Source organism: Achroia grisella, unplaced genomic scaffold, assembly GCF_030625045.1.
Source record: "Achroia grisella isolate CSIRO2021 unplaced genomic scaffold, CSIRO_AGI_Agris_v1 utg509, whole genome shotgun sequence".
In the NCBI taxonomy this organism is placed as follows: Eukaryota; Metazoa; Arthropoda; class Insecta; order Lepidoptera; family Pyralidae; genus Achroia; species Achroia grisella.
The window spans coordinates 2621513-2644914 of NW_026712902.1; the positions used below are offsets into that span (position 1 = coordinate 2621513).

General features: G+C 33.3%; 1 protein-coding gene across 1 annotated transcript in view; it reads right to left on the reverse strand.

Moving 5' to 3' along the window:
• LOC131846297 (uncharacterized) overlaps positions 1-23402 on the reverse strand; it is a 125986-nt gene that overhangs the window by 24146 nt on the left and 78438 nt on the right. The window lies entirely within an intron of this gene.

Genomic DNA, 23402 nt, shown 5'->3' on the forward strand with positions numbered 1-23402 from the left:
TAGGTGGATGGATGGATGGATGGATGGATGTTTGTTACTCTTTCAGGCAAAAACTATTGCACGAATTTTGATGAGCTTTACAGTAATATAGCTTATACATTATAAATAACATATAGGCTGTAATTAAAAAATATATTATGTAAATTGGGCGAAGTATAATGAAGAAAAGGCAAAATATCTAGTTTTCGTTAGTAAAATCTATTTGTTTATATTTTTCCATAACATTTGTTTACTATTTCCACCACCGTAACAATGTTTACTTTCCGATCCCAAGAATTAAAAAAAAAAGTAATTCAAGCCGTAATAAAAAAAGTGCTGAGCTTCTAATTTCTGTTTTGTTTACTTCGTAGCAGGGATGTTAGGGAGCTCCAAATTCAAATTCAAAAATCATTCAATCAATCATAAATTTGCTTATTTTTTAAAATAATGAGTGTATACAAGTAGATATACTACCTGATGTTTATATTGTATTTTTTACATTGCACTGAATAAAATATTTTTCTTTCTTTCTTTCCTTCTTTCTTTTTTTCTGATGTCAACTGGTAACCATTGCCTATATGAATAGGATTATAGACGTCACGTTATCATGTAACACCAGTAATACCCCTCATGGGTTACCATACTAGACGACTAAGATGTCATTCCTCTTATCCTTATACTATTAAATATCTAGATCTAACAAATCTAATATACAGTACATATTACAAGAGAACACTGATATCTATAGTACATGTAATAATAAGTTTAGGATATCAGAGTCATCATTTTGTAATACGCAACTTTCAGCCATTTGATAACCTAGCTAACTAACTTCAACTATTATGTACTGCTCCTTTTTAATGTTGTAATCTTGTGGTTGTATAAAAAAAAGCATTATTATTATTATTACACCTATCAGTTTTCTAGTAACCATGACGCAAGAATCTACTTAGTTTGGGACTAGATGACATTGTGCACGTTATTCGGGATTATTTAAATATATCCTACAATTAAACTGATGAAAACTCATACACTAACCGAAAAACAATACACATAGCAAGCACCATAATCAGCCCTGACAAACGAGTTTATAAGTACAAAAAGTGAACATCTATCAATAAGAAAATACGTACACTTTTCTCATAAATTATTAGGTATTATACTAAACAAAGTTTTAAAATCTACCTACTGCTCCATCGTAAATCAGAGCCTAACTTTCTGTACATAAAGTTTTATTTTCTCATAGATAACTTTTTGCGTAATGCCTTTTTCATGTCAGTGTTTTTCAACTATCACAACTTCTTAACGCGTTTGAATTACTGCCTACACATTTTTTTACTATTGAAGTCGCTTCATTAACTTTATTAGCTGCCTCTCTATTTACTCTTTCACGTGCAAATGTGGTTCCCACGAAGGAAAGAGATGCAAGTACTCGTACAGATACAGAAAGAGAACGAGTAGAAAAGCGTGCACTCGCGCTATAATCAATTATGATTTCAAAATGGTGGATATCTAGAGACTATGAAGCAAAGACATAATTATAAATTTATTTTAATTTAAATATCTCTTTCCAAAATATAATCAGTGGAATATTTTTTTAAAGAACGTGAAGTGACATAAATCGCATGAGCAAAAATTAACAAATCAGATCAAAATATAATTAATGTAGATTTAGTAAACTCTTTATATGACTCTATATGTCAAATCTACTGTCAGTTCATAGGTTTTAGAGCTAAGAAGAGAAACTCAGGACCTATTATTTTCGAATGAGCTTGTATTCAAGAGTTTGGAAGCTGAATCAGTCTACTTCTGTGAATTTATTCTCATTTTTATAAGACTAGCTGTTACCGACGACTTCGTTCGGGTGGAATTAATATAAATAAAATTTCTAAAAGTAGATTAAGTTACATTAGCTATTTGCGAGTGACAGTCTCGTCAAAATATGTTCAGCTATTTATAGAAATTAGCAAGAACAAACAGACAGACAGACAAAATATTTAAAATTATACTTTTGATGTAAGTACCGTACCTGCTTTCATATGTATTTAGTGAAATATTGTTAATATGAAATTACAAACAAATACTTGAGTTATATGAGGACCTCGGTGGTCTAGCGGTCTAGTACACCGCTTTACGACCGATTGTCGCGGGTTCGATTCCTCGCACGGCACAAACATTGCATTCATGAGTATGATTGTTTGTATCGGTCTGGGTGTTTTCTATGTATAATATGTATGTATTTACGAAAAAAAAAATGTCTATGTACTTGTATCAGTTATCTAGTACCCATAACACAAGCTTTAGCTAGCTTAACTTGGGTCTAGATGGCGCTGTGTGAATTGTCCTGAGATTATTATTATTATATTATTATATATAAATAGCATGGAACATAGTACATAGTATAGCGTTTAATATTATGTTCTATGTCGTATTACAAGTCAACATAGGAAAGTACAGGGTTCCGTGACAAAGCGCTATAAGCACACGCCGCGGTGCAACTGGAAACTTATTACGCTGTATTACAAGAGTTATAACCTCTTGCCACTATTGTTACTTCTGTTATATGATATTTCATATAGTGTTATTTAAAAACAGACTCTTAAATGTATACCGTAAGAATAAAAATACAATGAGTAGAGTTCGCGCTGCAACTTTATACTTATTACGGCATTACAAGAGTTATAACCACATGCTACTTGCGTAATTCCTGACAATATTTTTTCTCTACAACACTCATGGTTTACTGGTAGATATTAAGTGCAGTACAGTAATTTTTAGCTTTCGTATTATGTGTATTAAATTTAAATGATTATAACATATATTTTATTGAATTGTGTTATTTTGCGTAAGTTCATTTCTTTACAGGGTATCCTGTAACCTGTATCCTGACTTGACTATGTAACCTATTATTCGACATTGTTACCGCGATAGTGTATTGGTACCGATAGAGCAGTCAGTTTTTTCGAACTATTCTAATGCTAGCAGCGGCTGATTTTTACAGCTTCACTAAATGGTAGGACACGAGCGCAGATGGCTCTCCAAACCCGCGAAACATAAGGAATTATGGAGTAACTGAAGGCCAACTCCCACCTGATGGATACGACTTCAGTTAACCATACTTCAAAGGCCTTATAAAGTAATGGAGCCCTCTCCTACGATCGATCGATTTCCCGTCCAATTAAAATGGAGATCGAAATTATGTACGATGATCTGAGTGGAGGATCGAAGCCCTAGAGGTGCCTTCAGACTAAAGTCGTATTCGGCAGGTGGGAGTAGGCCTTCATCCGCACCATAAGGGCTTCGTGGGTTTTGAGTGCCATCTGCTGTAAGCTGGTGAAGTTGTAAAGGGCAGATGTGGCCAACAGAATTAGAGTAGTCCGAAAAAAAACTTTATCATCCATTAAAAAAACCTTCTCACAGCTAGAAATATAATTATATACCTATACAACATAATGCTATCAGGTCGCGTGCGAGAATGAGATTATCTTTCTATTATAGTTGATTTCGAAGTTGGACGAAGTTTTGTTTTTTCTGGTAATATACTTCCCTTCGGGGGAACAACTTATAAAATAAACAAACAGAGTTATATATTATGTAATTATATAATGCCAAACAGAATTAGCCTTTAATAAGCGCCAAAAATTTAGTTATGTTATGTAACTGGCACGGCTAACTATCCGATGACCCACTTGATAGTAAATGCTTACTACTGTCTATGAATATAAAGAATACCAGGAACATTATTTTATGACGTGTTGCCTGATGTAAATATTAGCATTTAGGACTACTAAGGTATCATGCCTCTTTACTATAATTTATTTATTTAACTTTAATGCACACAATATGATATATAGTATAGTACATTTGGCGGACTTAACACCATGCGGCATTTTCTACCAGTCAACCATAGGTGGTGCAGAGAATAATTGTTGGCGGTGCAAAATTATAAATATAAACAAAATGCAACAAAATATAAACAGAACAAAAATTTATATAATACATTAATATATAACATAAATATATACAAATATAAACAAAAATAACAAAAATATATATAAAAAAAGAAATAATTACAAAAAAGAACAATATAAAAATATGCATACAAAAGGCGTGATTATTGCTCAAAGAAATCTCTTACAGACAACCCGGGAGATAGAAGTACCTATTGGGTAAGGGAAAGTTAGGAGATATATTATATATAAGACTCATACACATACATAAATAAAATATATAAATAAGAACGTATAATAACGTATGTATAACAAAACAATACAGAAAAATTTTTAGTTCGAGAGAAAGCGAGAATAGAAAGAAAGAAAGAAAGAAAGAAAGGGAGAAAATAATATTTATTCAGTGCTTTTCAACAATGTTACAATATAATGGTCCTTCAGTATGCCGACTATTGAATATAAAGTTTTACTTATATATTAAAAAATTGAAACGACGCGCAAGCCGAAGTGGTCCGCTTGCAAACAAAGAACAAAATTAGCAGCAGGAGCAGCGAATTCAAGGTGCTTCTGCAGACTGTGCGGGAAGTCGTCATCGTCAGGAAACCAGGAACGAGGAAGGTGTGATGTGGAATGGAATACGCCACAAATACTTATTCATTGATGTGATTGGTTTACAAGTAAACTAGTGTGTTTTTCGCGCTTCTCGAAGTTACAACATTAAATTCGCTATAATATTATATTAATATATGATATTATCCACTTATTTTAATTAATACATGCTTACTATCTTAGATGATTTATGTGCAGAAATAAATTCAAATTCAAATTCAAAAATCATTTATTCATGTAGGACATTTTAGCCGCTTATGAACGTCAAGTTTTTACATTATAATTTTTTTCCCTACCGTCTAGTTCGGTATATAGATCCAATTGAGAAAAACTGGCAAGAAACTCAATTGAATTATTTTTTTTTAAATCCAGTTTATTTACAATGCATAGGTATTTATATAGGTGTCTATGTCTAACATTAAATGAAAATCCCGATCATGAAAACTATTGCCTAATAATAATCAACTATTAATAATAATCAACCATCCCTCAAATCCTCGATCAGGTTTAAACATGGTGAGAATAAATGCTTTCTGTTGTAGTAATAAGAAAGAAGACTAGGTAAACGGAGAAAATATATTAAAATAATAGAGAACTGACAATTAGGAACAGAAAGAATGAATTGAATTATCAAAAACAAGAATGTAATATAAAAGAACTATAAATTCAAATACAAATTTAGAATATAAAATACATATCTGATTAGCCAGTTACAACACTTTCAAGCTGTAATGTGAGGAATTTCATAAACGGAGCGTCGCACTAATATATCTATATTGCAACAACTGGGTATCACATCCCGTCTCTCAACTATATACTTCCAGGGTCTGCTAAATGGAACTGTAAAAACGTAAAATGGTAGGCCTTGTGGACGTAAGAAAGGGCAGAGGTAGCACCTGAACGATGGTCTGATTCCGTTCAAGATACTGCCAAGCGAAATATGTAGTCGGCGATTGACTGTGCCGAAGATGTGTATACCATGTGTTACTCTTGTATACCATGAGCTACTCTTGCGTAATTCAGGATCTCGCGAGCGGCCGTTTCTTCGGCTTCAAAGCAAGCTCGTCTTCAGCATCATTACCACATGATCCACTTTACTCTTTTATTCAGTGGTTTATTACTTAATTGTGCAATGATATCTTATCCATAAAATTTCATGAAAACTTAAATATTTTTTTGTAAATATACATAGAAAACAACCAGATTGATGAAAATAATTATGCTGATACAGATATTTGTACCGTGCGACGAATAGAACTCGTGACCATTAGAGATATGCTAAACCGCTACACTACTGAGGTCATCCATATAATGTTGAAAATTAAAATTAATTAATTTTAAAAAGTACCATCAAAGTCGTATCGCTGGTATCATTACAGCTCGTCTAGATTTCATACCGTAATTTCCGTTTTAACTTCCTCGGAGGCGATAAAAGTTTATTTTTTGAACAAAATACTTAACGTTTATTGTGTTTCAACCGACAACGAAGAGGGGGTTTAAAAATGTACTGTACCTTTAATATTAATATTGAATATCGTAAATATAATCAGAAATGGGATGGATCAGAGAATTGAACGATAAGGCTAGTATAATACAAAATATTTTTAAACGAGATGCAAATTTAAGTTATTATTTACTATTTTTCAACATTTCTTACAGGTATATGCATATAATATGTTTTATATAGTATATTATGTATATTGTGTGTTAAACTTTCTGTAGATTGAAGCTAATATTGAAGCCAAGCTGCCTATTTTATTAAAAATAGAAAATACAACTCATTAGTTTTGTTGTAATACCTTACTGATAGTGATAATTTATTTACTTTGTTCATTTTGATATAGTCATTTGATTTTTTTAAAGTCACTTTTCGTAACCCTTCTAACGAGTACCACGCGTTAATGATTTTTCTTTAAATACATACTGAATTATACACCAGGTCCTTCGAGCCGGATTTATACTAATTCTTTCTGACTGTATACCAGATGGGGTAGTTATAGGTATTGTTAACTGTCGATGTTGTGGAGAACGTAACATTTGACGCGCCAACATTTCACTATTGCTTCAGACTCTGTCCCTATCATGTTGGAAACCTACCGTCATCTATTTAAATTCTTGTGTAATGTTTTCTTCATCTTAGAATCAGTCCAAAATCGTTTTTTTTATGTACGCCAGATTCGAACTGACAACCTCTTGGGTTTAAATCTGAGTGAACCACTAGGCCAAGACTCTTTGAATTTTTATATCCATTAATATAGCTAAATTGACGCCAGTTCAGCAACAAGTGGTATAAACCACTTTTATAATCCAGAGGGGTGTAACACCCCATAAAACATTATAGGTAACTAAACCCTTAGCCTTTTTTACGCTGCGGAAGTTGTTCATCCCAAGACGCCTATAAAAATAACCGCAACTTCACTACAGCGATGGAACTTTTGAAGATGTTTGGAGTACTGCGGCGCGCGGAGTTACAGCACTGAAATAAAATACACTCCACTAACCGGTGGAATGCTTAGGTTTTATTCGAAACGAGATATAAGTAGTCCTATATAATAATAATAATAATAATAATAACACCCCATAAAAGGGAGATATATAATATATGTATATGAAAAAACAATAATAATAATAATAATAAGTTGTAAGTTGCCATCTCCTCTCTTTAAGAGGGAAGATGAGATTTTTTTTTGCAAGTTAAGAATAATAATAATTTCTATCTTCATCACATAACTCATCCATGCTTGGCTAAGGCCCGCGTGTTTGAATAAACTACCCCCGTAAAAAGGGAGATATAATAAATATACATATATAATAATAATAATACGCCGGTTTTTCTCCCTGGGGCCCTGAACCCCGGCCGACTGTGCTTCTACAGGTGGTAAGTTGCCATCTCCTCTCCTTACGAGGGGAGATGAGAATACTTGTAAAATTTAAAAAATAATAAACCAGCAAAAGCTGAGAGAGTGAGACGACAATAATAATAATAAGAATTTTGTCATCATAATAATTTCTTTTATAATTGTCATTGTTTGATGATATTCACCCGCAATGACAAGTTTAACACCCCATCAAAGGGAGATATAATATATATAAAAAAAACAATAATAATAATAATAGACATTTATTTAGTATTACAGCGGTATTAGTAGTTTGCTATAAAGTTTGTTCATATGTATATTCTTCTTCATTCCCATTTATTTGGGGTCGCCGTAATATGTTTTTCTCTTCCATTCAGCTCTGTTCGCAGTCATCTCGTTATTTAATTCCTTTCTTACCATATCATCTTTCACACAGTCCATCCATCTCTTTTTCGGTCTTCTTCTGCCCTTATAACCATCCACATTCATATGTAACACCTTCCTTAGAATATAATCTTCATGCCTATGCACCTACCACTATAGACGATTACTCTTTAACCAAGTGGCTGACTTTTGTATTCTCAATGTATTCTGTTTTGGATTGTAAAGCAATAATAATAATATGAGTTAAAGGTAATAATAATAATCTCAAGACAATTCACACAGCTCCATCTAGACTCCAGTTTAGCTAGGTAAAGCTTGTGTAGTAGGTACTAGATAATAGATGATTCAAATACATAGATATATTTTTTCGTAAATACATATTGTACATAGAAAACACATAAAGCGATACAAACAATCATACTCATGAATACAAATGTTTGTTACGTGCGAGGAATCGAACCCGCGACTATTGGAAGTAAGATGGTGTGCTAAACCGCTAGACGATCGAGGCCGGCGAACTCGAAAGCTATCTCGATGCTTGCGGTGCGGTGGGATGCGTTGTGGTATTTGACTAATGACCACATGCACCGAGATTCCACCTTATAGCAGTTGAACTACTGGATACAGAGCTATTGTAGAACCGGATAATTTATGTGTTTATTTTATTCTACACTAACTACTTGGCCCGGCTTCGCCCGGGTACATGTATTATACATATAAACCTTTCTCTAGAATCACTCTATCTAAAAAACAAACGGCTTCAAAATCAGTTGCGTAGTTTTAAAGATTTAAGCATACATAGGGACAGACAGACAGCGACAGCGACTTTGTTTTATACTATTTTATGACTACAGGCATGAATTATGCATACTAGTTTTACACGCGACATTATTTGTTGCTATTAACATAAAAAATAGCTTATGGCGATCCTTGTGGTATATAATACAATCTATCTATTCTTAAATTTTCAATTAAGATCTATATAGTAATACATAGACTGACAGGCCGAAATACTTTCACATGTATACTAATGTTATAAACAGGTAGTTTGTCTGTTTGTTTGTTCCGGATAAGCTCCGGTCCTGCTGATGAGGTCTAAAAAATTCTTTCACTGTTAGAAATGTATATTATATAAAGGTATCCCAGAGTGCTATAAGCCATATAACTTCACGCTACGACCAATAGGAGCGGAGCAGCAATGAAAAATGTGGCAAAAATATTCATTTATAGTTTTTCCGCTGCGTTTGCTGCTTAAACGGTTAAAGGTACACATAAAATAAGTATAACGGAATTATTCTCCATGAAAAGTTCAAAGTAAAAGTCCAGTATAACATATATATATATATATATATCTTTTAAGGTTAACTCACTATAACTTTTTTAAGGTAATACTACATTTTTTTTATAAATATGATATCCTTATCCAAATAAAAATGTTAGTGTTGAACAATTTAAAAGTTAAACAAATTTTGGGCCCGTGCGAGGTCGGGGCAGAATGTTATTTAGTTTTAGTACTAGTATGACAATAAATCATTTGTAAATGTATATTAAACTAATATAAAAAGACAACATACCGTACTATTGTATTTCGTATGGGGTTTCGTGAAATAAGAACTAATTAATATAAATTTATTAGTGGTCCTTGTACTCGGTCTTTATTTGTGCAGAAATTAAAGCATTCTCTTTGCAATTCAATGAGATGGAAAAACAAAACAGATAAATAACGTCAGACAAAGCTGTACAGGTTTAATTCCCTTTGCCTCCTTTTACCGACGTAGATTTAAAAAAAATACGGAAGCGACACCGATCAAACGACGAACTTCCTGAAGTAACGTTCAAGTTTTTACGCCCTTCCCTTGGGCTATCAAGCGGAACTCAACTTTTTATGAAGTTTCAAACAAAGAGGTCATTTTGTCCCACGGCATCTTTATATCCGGCTGTATTGGATGTCCCGTGTAGGGTTAAAGTGCTTTAATTTTTATGTATAGTACTAGCGGTGACTCATGGGTTAACTTTATTTTTTTACTACTACTACGCACAGACAGGTATACGACCCATCTTATGGTAGACGGTATCTATGATCCAGATGACTACCGTAGTCTATGGACGTCTGAAACAGGGGTGACACGTGCGCGTTGCCAACCCTTAACAAATCTTAATACAGGAAAACTCTTAACAATATTAATTAATTAATATTGTTAAGAGTTTTCTTAATATATATATACATCTTTTTTTTTGTCTTTTATGGGTATAAATAGGTATAGGTATAAAAATTTACAATAAGATACCAATGGATATATTGGAATTACCCTTAAATAAATTCAAAACATCTGTTAAATCATATTTACTGAGCAAGGCCTATTACTCACTAAACGATTACTTGAACGACGAGCGTGCATGGCAATAGTTTTCATGTTCGGGATTTTCATTTAATGTTAGACATAGACACCTATATAAATGCATTATAAATAAACTGGATTTAAAAAAAAAAGTAATTCAATTGTTTTTCTTGTCAGTTCTTCTCAATTGGATCTATATACCAAACTGGACGATAGGGAAAAAAAATTATAATGTAAAACTTGACGTTCATAAGCGGCTAAAATGTCCTACATGAATAAATGATTTTTGAATTTGAATTTGAATATATATATATCGTGTCTTGAAAAACCCCATGCTGTAGTCTCTCGATAAAATCTCGGCAGATAATTCATTTCGCAATCTAAGTATTCGCGGGTGTAAGCTCCTCTGAAATTGCACTGTCCTAGAACACTTAGGTTCATTCATCATCCCCACACGCTATATATGGGTTGAATTTCCAATCGATGGTGAGCAGTACGATGGTAAATGTAGTCGTTGGCATCATGTTTCGGAGGTCTATGTAATGGTTAATGGATTTATAATATACTAGCTGTGCTCGCGACTTCGTCTGCATTGAATAGTGACCTTATTCTAATAAAGAAAATAATTAGTTAAATTATAACCCAAAAAAATTTCATCCTTCTACTTAAAAATTGACGTTACTTTCATTAACAACCATTCGTCTCCGCTTTCAACCCCTTACAACCCCTTCTTCGCACTAAAAAGTACCCTATGTAACATCACTACACACACTAAGGGATGTACAGAAATTAGACCTCTTTAGTTTTATTATATGTATAGATTAGAGTCTACATCCATATTGCGACAGTGTTTCAATATTTTCAAATAATATAAATTAAGTAATTAAATAATCAATAACATTACATTAAGCAGAAGAATAAATATTATGTTCCTATGTCTATGTCTGGACCGACGATCTGGTCAAGAACGGTATAAGCCGTTGGATGCGAGTTGGAGCAGCACAGGACCGATCGTCGTGGAGATCTTTGATCTTTTCAGCAGTGGACGTCTTCCAGGCTGATGATGATGATGTCTATATCTACTGTCCCTGGTCAATATCTGAAAATCAGTGGTTTCCTCCTTGAGTAAACAGTGCACTGAGGTGCTGCCTTTTTTTGCATATGGGTGATGCACATACACTAAGTTACTCACATATTTTTTGTACCTATATTGTATTTTGTTTACTAACATAATTATGTATTTACCTTTTTATATATATACTAGCTGTGTCGTGGTTTCACGGTGATTATATAAGCTATATTACTGGTAAGTTTTATCAAAATCCGTTCAGTAGTTTTGGCGTGAAAGAGTAACAAACATCCATACTCACGAACGTTTATAATATTATTAAGATTAAGATATTACTGTTCTTTGTAAAATAAAAAAAATATCTATCTCTCTATCTATATTTATCTATCTTCAATAATAAAACTAGCTGTCCCGCCAAACGTTATTGTGACTTAAAATAAAAAAAAAATTTAGGGGCGTATTGAGTAGATAACCCCTAACATTTAGGGGGATGAAAAATAGATGTTGGCCGATTCTCAGACCTACTCAATACGCTCACAAAATTTCATGAGAATCGGTCAAGCCGTTTCGGAGGAGTAGGGGAACGAAAACTGTAACACGAGAATTTTGTATAATAAAATGATTTCGAACAAAATCGTAGAGACTTGCACAAAATAGTGCTGACTGTGCAAACCTTCATCTCGTTTGGCCTGTAGCCGCGTAGCCGCAGACACCGACTGCAGTCTCTTTAATATTCCCAATGCAGTCCGATATAATTAGATAAATCTCCTGCTTCTTCATTTTGGTACAAGGGAAGAGATTAATACGTTTGTTCATATGAAATGAAATCAAATTTATTTACGAAAAAATAGGTAGACATTGGTTGACATTTTATAATATAACGTCTCATTATGTTTTGCCTCATTAGGCATGTTTATTTACAATACAATATATATAATATTCAAATATTAGCTATAAGGGAATGCATGACATTAAGCCTTTTCCCCTTTGTTAGTAGTTAGTTATTGTTTAATAAGGAATAAATAAATTCTATTCCTATAATTTACGGTTATAGAAAAATATTTATGTCCACGAGAACAATTTTAACCTCGTACAAGTACGAGTACTACCAATGTACGAGATTTTTACCTACAGAAAACGGTTATAATACGATAATAACGAATTGCACCAAATTTATAAGATTTAATTAGATTTTTTTATATCTTCATACGAAACTCCATCTTTCAAGGTTGCCCTGGCCCGCATCTTCTTCGGACTACGTCATATGGTTTGTTAAGATAAAGTTTCGAAGACTTGCCGTTGATTTTTTGTCTCTTTCACATTTTCTTTGTAATATTTATTTATTTATAACTAGCTTTTGCCCGCGGCTTCGCTCGCGTTAATTAATCCCCTTAGGGGTTGAATTTATCAAAATCCTTTCTTAGGAGATGCCTACGTCATAGTAGCTTTATGCATGCAAAGTCTCAGCCCGATCGGTTTAATATTGACAAAGTTTTATACAAACTCGATGAAATAATCAAAATCCTTTCTTAGCGAATGTCCACGTCATAACATCTACCTGCATGCCAAATTTCAGGCCGATTCATCCAGTGGTTGTACGTTGATAGATTACTATGGCAATCACCTTTGAGTTATATATATTTAGATTGCACATGCATATACAATAATTTTACATATAGATAGAAAATTTATAATACACACATGGACTCTGTTTAAAGAGTGTAGCAATTTCATAGATGACACTGCATATTTTAATCTGTCAATTTGTTTGTTGTAATATCATCGCTCATGACTTGTACATCAAACTAAAAGGTATTCTTGATGAACTCAATTTTCCAGCACTCGTTAGTGGTCCACGAGGATTATTCCGAACAGACCGACAGAACTCCCAATTTGAAAGGTGTGCATTTTCAATTCACTTCGATTTGGCAATATAATGAAGGGATTCGGTTTAAATAGATCCTTCAAGTGAATCACTCACTTTATGGCTTTGATTTGAATAAGACAGTGATTTAACAAATGTCTAATGTCCATTGACATTACATGTAGGTAATAGCAATTATTAAAAAATGGCAACCATTGCTATTCATGAATATGTGTGTTTCTAATAATGTGGGTCTTTTGTACGTTTATTAAAAAATAAATAACAATAAATATCTAAGTATTTATATCAGTTCTCTAGTACCCATAACACAAACACTACTTACCGAAGGGTTGCCGCTACGGAAACGAAAAGAACTGATATATTATTTTTTTTTAGAAAACACTCAATAATCATACTCATGAATATAAATATGTCCACCGTGCGAGAATTCGAACCCGCGATCATTCGAAGTCGGTAGTCTATCTAGTCGGTAGTCTAGCGGTTGAGCACACTAAAGTGGCGCCATGAAGGCGCCATACTATACATGCATTACAAAAAATGTATTTTTACAGTGGTATGGTACCAATAACACAAGATCTGCTTAACTTGGGACTAGATGGCGCTGTGTGGCCAGAATTACTTATTACTAACCTTGAAAATACAAGAAAATCTAATATTTCACACATTAGATTTTCATTTATTTCCATTATGGAGATATTTAATAAATGCACAACCGATTTTAATAATAATTTCATTTTTTGGAACATCTTTATGTGTATATTATGTACGTACATATTATAATTTCTTTTTTATTATGAATTGATTTTTTCTATTGTTGTTATCTATTTCAAATTGTATTCAGAATATTTCTGTTAACAATAATATTATATTATTATAATTATAGTACCATTCATTATGTTATTTTTATTTAATTACTGGCACTTATAGAAAAAAAAAATAAGTATTTTTTATACTACTGCCCAGTACTGACTTCAATGTATGAAAAATTAAGTATTTTTTTTTATATTATTGCACTGCACTTATTCATACTTAAGTAAAATAGAACAAAATTATTATTGTTTTGAACGTGAAAAATTAATGCTGATAGGAACTGTAATTAAAAAATGTACCGTTGAAAAGTTACATAAAGAGTTCTGGCTAGACTGAAAGTTAGTGCCACAAACTTTGAACTGAATTCACACCTCGTACCTCCCTCTCTCAATTTAACAACTTAACACCGCCGGCTTCTTTGTCTATTTCGAAATGTATGTGCTTTATTTATACTACTAGCTGTGACCGCGACTTTGTCCATGTAGAAATTACCTTTTCTGTTGAGATAAATAGAAATTTCTAAATTAAAATTAGCCTAAGTTACTCCTTATAACATTAGTGAAAATCTCATCAAAATCGGTCCAGACGTTTCAGAATTTTTTTTATGTAAGTACATGTTCAAAAAAAATTTTGATACAGATTTAGTTAAAAGGTGGAAATTACAAATAGTCACGTCAATATCATTATAGATATATTTCTATAGCATGTTGTATTCATGAGTAGATGTTTGTATCATTCGAGAAATCGAACCTGTTAATAATATTAAATACAACAATACAAATGAAATAAAGATTTTTAGAAACCGCAATAAAAAACGTGGAATTAGCCTCCTCCTTTTGTTGAAGTTGTATAAAAAACGAATAGTGTCGTACTACAGACTACGAATTTGGCCTCTAAATCTCTACAGGGTTGCCAGAATTGAAATATTTGCACTAGTACGAAGAAACGAAAATATTTAGAAAAATCGTACAATACTTCATTTTAGCCCCGTAACCTCGTACATCGTAGTATTTGATAGATTTTGTAGGTCAACATCTCTATAGTAGACATCAGGGTTGCCAGTATTTAAATATTTGGCCTTGTACGAAGAAATAAAAAATCTTATAAAAATTCGAACAATAGTCAATTTGAATATTTTGAATCGAATTTTGGAATTTGAAATCGAACCTCGTACATCATAGTATTTTGGAAGATTTTCGTAAATCATGTACAAACTTGCAGGAGACGTGTCCCGATATACTGACGGCCAACAATATCGTATTTCTACCAGGATCCTCGTACGGAAGACATCCCTGGCTGACATGTAATATTTTAGTTCCGTGTGTTTACAAAAGATGCATTACTCTAGTACGGAGTAGTTCTTTTTCTTTGGCCACTCTCGTGTAGAGGAAGTACGGAGCTACAGCTCGGAGAAAGTTTTTTTTAACTCGCTACTGTACATGCTCAGACTTCTTATTTCTGTTTCTTTTTGATTAAACTCTTTGGAGATTTAAACATAGTTGTACATTCTTCTTAGATAGATAGATTGTAGAGAGGTAGACTATAAAACTTTTTTTATCAAACTATTCTAATGCTGTTGACCGCAGCTGGCGTTTACAGGTTCCCCGAACAATAGGGACTGAGTGCAGATAGCACTTCAAAGACGCGAAAAGACTTATGGAGCGGCTGAAGACCAACTCCTGCCTGATGATACGATGATGTTTTGTTACTGATTAGAACCTCGGCTCAGGTCGTCGTAATATTGACCCCTGTTTGAACTGGACGGGGGATCGATTGCAAAACTGTTTAATATTAGATATATTCTTTATTTTTACAACACATTTTAGTATAAATATAAGAAACAATCATATTCTAAAATTTGTAGAAGATTGGAGATCTGTATCTGAATCCAGCCCCTCATCACATACACATTGTAGTGTCTAAAGTAAACTTAAAAGCAAATTAAATAAGAAAGAAAATGGATTAACAAAAAAAAATAACTGAAAAGTTATATATGTGAGTACCTCAGTCCCATCTATATCAGCCGCCAAGCAGTTTGCTTTGTACGTTGTGTTTAGGTTGTAGATCCTACTGGTCAGATTAGGGAGTAAAATTACAAAGTAAGAGGCATGGCATCTTAATCCACTGGAATGCTGATATAAGAGTGGTATTGGTGTCTCATGATAACGTGATGTTAGTAGTAATTCGTGTATATAGGCAACGGTTACCGCTTACCAGGTTGTTTGATGGTAACTTGATGTAGTGCTGTTCTGTATATAATGACGGCTGCTGCTCCATCAGATGGATCATCGACTTTTTGTAAAACAGGCTACTTTGTTAACCTCTCATCTGCGAAGGAGCCAATTATTGGACTCGGACACTATAGCTCCATCTATGAGAAATGCTATAATTGGTTTCACAGATGGGGCGGTAATGTCATTTTGACAGTCTGTGAAAGGTTAATCTGTGCTATTCTATAATAATACTAACGTTTGCCCGCAGCTTCATTTGCGTAAATAACATAGTTATTGTTGATTGACCGGGATGTAAATTATGTTGTTCGCCATCATATATACATATTACGTTTAAAAACTTGACACCGTCAAGAGGTAATAAACGAACAAATTGTCGAATATTTACGAATAAATACAAGATAATTGAGAAAAATCACGGGAAATTACGTTTTATTTATTTTTATTGAGTTTAAAACACTACAAAAATGTGTTAATAAAAATAAATAAAACGTGATAACATTCCGTGATTTTTCCTAATTAAACGTATAAATAACCGAGTCAAATTTGACACAGTATATAAATACAAGATGGCAAAAGGCGATAGTAGGTTCGCCTTTTATATATTACAGATTATGTATTTATTTATCTGTGTATTCCATTAATGGACATTTGGTCAGAAATATAAATAGAAAAGGTTTTTTTGTGTCAACAAGATTCGAATCCGTAATCCAGATTAGAGAACGGCCCTGATTACTTTCATGCTGACACCTAACACAAAAAGTCCCTTAAATTTCTTCTACCAAATTCCTTACTTTTAATTTCAGTACGTCGACCTTTCATCTAACTTACTACCTTATACAGAACACGTAGTGCTCTCGTTAAATTCTCAAAAGAATCTAGTCTTTAACCCCTATTATTAGAGTTGCAATTTTATTGTTAACGTCCGTTTAATCAACCGATTCCGGAGCATGTGCACATTTGTATTAAGAAAATGGGGAGCCAACTTTATAGTAGGTAACTTCCTCAGCAAGGCGATCGGTACAGCCGGTTTTAATTCCCTGATTGAAGGAACAACTTTTATTCCTTTTTGTAGAACAAAAGTTATGCAGTGCAATGGAAATGAACTTTAAGAAGTATTAGCTATTTTCCGGGGAGAAGGGGGCTATTAGTTACTACTTAAATATACTAGCCCCCTCTCCCTTTAATGAGACTGATAGTCCTATAGCTAAAAATATGCCATATATAGATGAGAAGAATTGACAAAAACTCAGCTTGAATTCTTTTCAAATAAAAATTAATTGCAAATACTAATATTAATAATAATAATCACAATTCACACAGAGCCATCTAGCCCCTAGCTAAGTACAAATTATGTCTAATAGCATAATTAATTAATTAATAAAAAGCATAATTAATTAATCTAATAACATCTGATATAAATACTTAGATATTTTTCTTTTGTAAACACATACACAATATACGTAAAAAGCCATTCCCATGAATACAAATGTTTGTAACACAAGACATCGAACCCGCGACCATCACAAGTAAGGCGATGTGATAAACCTGTAGTTCCCCAAGTCCGTCATTCATAAGTAATTTACTTTAACTAATTCAGCTGTCAAGACACTTTTGATTAGTAAGATACGTTGCGGTTGAAGGGTGGGATATGATAGTGAAATTGTCTTTGCACTGTACGAGGAATCGAACCCGTGACCACCATAAAAATATAGCAGTGTGCCTGCAGTTAAATGCTGTGTGGACTTGAAGCTGACGACTAACTTATTTACCACAAAATTCTTAACGATACGACCCTATTAACTATATTAATAAGTCCGGGTAGCATTCCACTAAGCTACAACGTTCAAATATATGGTAATATCTAATAAATACAATACATATTTAATGGGACCACAAAGAAGGTGCAAGTTAGATTTGGAAGCTTGCCAACATTTGAGATCATAAAAGAAACTTCGCCTCTTACAGCACCGTTCGCTATTCGATACCTCGTAAACATATCATCAGGGCATACGAAATATATTTTGTAACTAGTTACAATATCTTAGCTGTATTCCACGGCACGGCTTGGGTATATACCGGCAAAAAATATCCTACATGTTATTAATCTAGGATATTGTTTTTCAACACATAAAAAAGTATAGTTTATTTTCAACCATTATTTTTTTTATGTGTTGAAAAACAATATCCTAGATTTATGAATGGTAACAACGAATGTCAAAGTTAATAGTCACCTGTTGATGGAATGTGAATCGAGTGGAGAGGGAATTTATTTTTAAGGGGATTTATTAAAAGTTTCTAAATCAACAAATTTGATGTGGGTGCTATTCAGAGCATACATAGGTAGGTCTGAGAATAGTTATCTATTTTTATTCCCACCCAAAAAATTTTTCGTTATCTTTTTTAATATAATTGGTTAATTATTTTATTACGAATCGACATTAAAAAACACATACAATCCTAAATTTTCAACCATCTACCATCAACTCCTTTTATATAATAGCAATAATAATTTATATGTCATAAAAAATATTTGCCGAGACGGCCAGTTTACATTCTGGCCATAAATACTGTTACAATTAAAAATAAACAAATTATTATATTTGAATTTCGAATTCAAATATAATAATTTGTTTCTGTGAATTCTGTCATTCTTTTGTGAATGTTCATTGTGTATTCTCAATTCAAATTTTCGCGCCAATCAATTGTCAATAATTTTTCTGACATTAAAATGGAGTGGGGCGATAAAGAGAACAGAATCACTGTGAGAGAGCTAAATAAAATATTTGAATAAGTATACAATGATTTGTTCGGTAACAAAGTCCGCACTCCTTCATTTGGCAGCCGAGTAAAAGCATTCCGTGGATTTAGCTAAAACCTAAGAGAGTTTAATAAACGTTTGCATTAAGTAGCTACTTGCAAAAAAAATATTTTACTAAACAGATTTTCCTCTGTAATAATGGAAGAGTGGACTTAAGATACTGTTTCATTAGACTGCAACGTTCTTAGTGCAGACAATAAGGAAGCCCTGAATGGGAGGAATCTCCCGCAATCTGAATCACGTAATGGGCTCTTTGAATACAAGATTGAATAAGGCTCCACAAAACAATAAAGGCATGATAGCGTAAGACTTATTAAGCAGAGCCGGAAAGATCGAATAAAAAATAAACAAGAGAGAATTGAATGGATTTCGGGTGTTCTGTATTAATTTTTATGAATACTCAAATCTTGTTAACATTATACACGTGAAAGTTTTGCATTATTGATGGATGTTTGTTACTCTTTCAAAGTTGTTACTCTTGCAAAAACTAATTGAAAGGATTTTAATGAAACTGTACAGTAACATAGCTTATACATCAGAATAACACGTAGGCTATAAATTTCTAGCACAGCTAGTTAATAATAATAATATTTCAGGACAATTCACACAGTGCCGTCTAGTCCTAAGCTAAGCAAAGATTATGTTACGGCTATAAATATATGACATAGATATATTTTTTCTGTAAATACGCACATAATTTACTTAAAAAATACCCAGACATCATCATCATAATCATGATGATCAATCTGAGCGTTTTCTATGTTATCCTATCCAAACCGATACTAACATTCATGCACATATAAAACAATCTTGTGAGGAATAGAACCCGCTACTATTGTAAATAATTAGATGTGCTAAACCTCAAGATCGAGGCTGTCAATTGCGAAATTTCCTATTTTTTGTTACCTTTGTGCATAATTTCCAAAGATTCACAATTGAAATGACAATATCTTCACGGAACCCTTCTCAAAGCAACAAAGGGAAAGAAACTGTATTCAACACCCGCACAAAGCTTTGCCAATGAAAGAAAACTACAATGAAATGTTAATTGGAAACTGGCAAATTGAATGGGCGACGACTTGAGGCTGTTATTTTGGAAGGCAATGAAGTAATAAATTGTATTACTATTATCAACTTATCTTCTTCGGTTTTCTCTGCAAACTACAGCATGGCTGTTCAAGAAGAATTAAGATTCCCTAAATATTGGAGAAGCGAACACACGTCTGATGTTTTAGGCGTCCATAGTCAACGGTAACTAGAGTTGCCAACCGTCCTGTTTTACCAGGACTTGTCCTAGTTTTTGAAGTGTCCTGGGAAGTCCTGAATAGTTATTTTTCAGCGTCCGGGGTTTTTAAAATATGCTCGCCTCTTGAATACTGATTTTGAACCGTATAATTATATCAAATACTTTTTATGAAAAACCTGATTATATTAATTACTTGAATTTTACTACATATTAATATAATTATTGCAATACTATTACTGCGTTTTGTTTTTAAACTGGATTCTGAGTCCTGGTTTTTTGTACTTTAAATACTGGTTTTTTAAATTTGGGCTTGGCAACCCTAATGATAACGGTTTACCATCAGGACTTCTTCTTATACGCTCTTGATAGAACGGTCATGGTCGTTATGTAGTAGAGTGAGAGGCAGATGTCATCCGTCTTACAACAACTCGCTATTTCTCCTGTTAGAGTTCACAGCATCACATCATCACATCATTGTAGAAAATCCGATATTTTAAAATGATATTAAAATAAGGTAGTTTGTGTTGGGCAGCGTTCGGGAAGCTCCGATATATCTTTTCGTCCAAATTTCTGCAGTGTCTCAAGACGAAGGTTTACGACCAATGTGTGTTGCCAGTGATGACTTACGGCACAGAGACGTGGTCGCTAACTATGGGCCCCATCAACAAGCTCAGAGTCACTCAGAGGGCAATGGAGAGGGCTATGCTCGAAGTTACTCTGCGTGATCGAATCAGAAATAAGGAGATCCGCAGAAGAACCAGAGTGACATAGCCCGAAGAATTGCGACTCTGAAGTGGCAATGGGCGGGGCACATATCTCGTAGGACAGATGGCCGTTGCGGCAGTAAAGTCCTCGAGTGGCGACCACGGACCAGAAGAGGCAGCGTGGGAAGGCCTCCAGCAAGATGGACCGACGATCTGGTCAAGATCTCTGGAGGCATTGGATGCGAGCAGTGCAGTACCGATCGTCGTGGAGATCTTTGGGGGAGGCCTATACTCAGTATTGGACGTCTTCCGGGCTGCGATGATGATGATGATGATGATGAGTTTGTGTTTAGTAATAATGAAGTACCCAACATTACCATTACCCATTATTACAAATATTGTAAATATCGCCATCTAGTATTCTATGAAAATGTAATTACGCCCTAAATTATAGGAATATACGAGAACCAATTGTTAAGTTAGGTTAGCAGTAAAGTTACCTCGAAAGTCTTTAGTTTATGTACTCCCTATTTCTTTGTCTGGTACATACCTGTAACAAATAACATTAATTTTATATTAATTTTATTATATAAATACTCTATTATATAACTATATTTTATTATATATATAGTTACTCGCTACGGCTTCGCACGGGTATACATGTATTATATATATAAACCTTTCTCTTGAATTACTATCTATTAAAAAAATGCATCAAAATCCATTGCGTAGTTTTAAAGATTTAAGCATACATAGGGACGGACAGACAGCGACCACGACTTTATTTTATGCTATGTAATGATTACCAAAATATAAACAATATACAAAACAAAAAGAAAAGCTTAACATTAAAAGGTTAATTAAAACTGATATTGATTATATTGATTATTTAATGACTTCACATGTATCTCAATCAACGAAAGATCCTGGGTTATTGAGATGTCTATAAAATAAGGAATATATGCTTATTTTTATCCTATATATACCAAATTACGTAAAATTATCCGATGCGTTTCTTTGCCAAGAGGCAACAAGTAAGGAAATACATCTATAATAAATAATCAGACTGTATTAAAGATATAAATAAATAAATATCATATATAGAAATAAATATGTATGAAGTGTTAATTTCAAAATAACACTTTTCACTAACTGAATCTGAAAGTATATCATGTACATATACTATATTGTTGCTTAGATCAAAATTATTATTTTAAAAAATGTTTGTTTGTTTATTGCTAATCTCTGAAACGGTTGGATCGATTTTGACGGGACTTTCACTCGCATCCTATTTATCGTAAGTTATGTCATAAGAAATAACTTAGGATATTTAAATTTTAGAAATATTTGTTTAATTTAATAAAACAGTTAAATTCCACGCGAACGAAGTTGTGGGTAATAGATAGTTCATAATATAATATTGTGTTAGTAAAAGTTGGAGGAACATGGGAAGTGTAAGAATGTATTTTAATTGCGAAAAGTGACTCTATCACTTTCTCTACTGTGATTCACCAAGTGTCTCCAGAGCTCGTACTTCATGTCTAGTAGGTAAAAGTTGGCGATATGTGACTCCTAATTTTGAAAAATGACTCCACTATTTTTTCTTATTCTAAGTCCAAACCACCACCAAGTGTCTCCAGAGCTTGTTCTTTATGCCTAGTAGGTAAAAGTTGGAGGAATATGGGAAGCGTAAGATTGTCTTCTAATGACGAAAAGTTACTCCTCAATTTCATTCTCTTTGAGACTCATCACAATCAAGAGTCTCCAGAGCTTGTACTTCGTGCCTGGTAGGTAAAAGTTGGAGAAATGTGGGAAACGTAAGATTTTCTCCTAATTGCGAAAAGTCACTCCTGTATTTATTTTTCTACTGAGACTCACCACAATCAAGAGTCTCCAGAGCTTGTACTTCATGCCTAGTAGATAAAGGTTGTAGGAATGCGGGAAGCGTCAGAATATCTTCTAATTGCGAAAGTGAGTCCTCTATTTCTTTCTCTTCTGTGATTCACCAAGTGTCTCCAGGGCTTGTACTTCATGCCTAGTAGGGATGTAATTGCTAATAATTTACGAGTACGAGTTCAGTGAACAGGGTAACTGCGTAATAAACGCGGCGCCAATAAATCAGTCCGAACGTAGGACATATAATAAATTCTCCCTTTTATTCAATAGTCCTTTAGCGTGTGTAATCTAATACAAACTGTTTAAGTTCATAATATTTGTTACTAAAAATATACTTTTTTCTTATATTTTATATATGTTGTAAATGCCTATTGTTATTTTATTCAAATCAACTTATGTATTATTTTAAAACACACATGAAATTTTAAAAACTTTAAAACGAAAAAAAATCTAGTAAATGGATCTTTTTTAATTTCTGCAGATATGTTAGCAAATCGGCAAAGGCCACCAATCGTTTCCATTCTCTTCTTTCTTGAGCCACTCTGTTCTACATTATACTCCTGCCACTACCCTAATACTATCTTTCCATCTCGTGTGGGGTTTGCATCTTCTTCTTTTTTC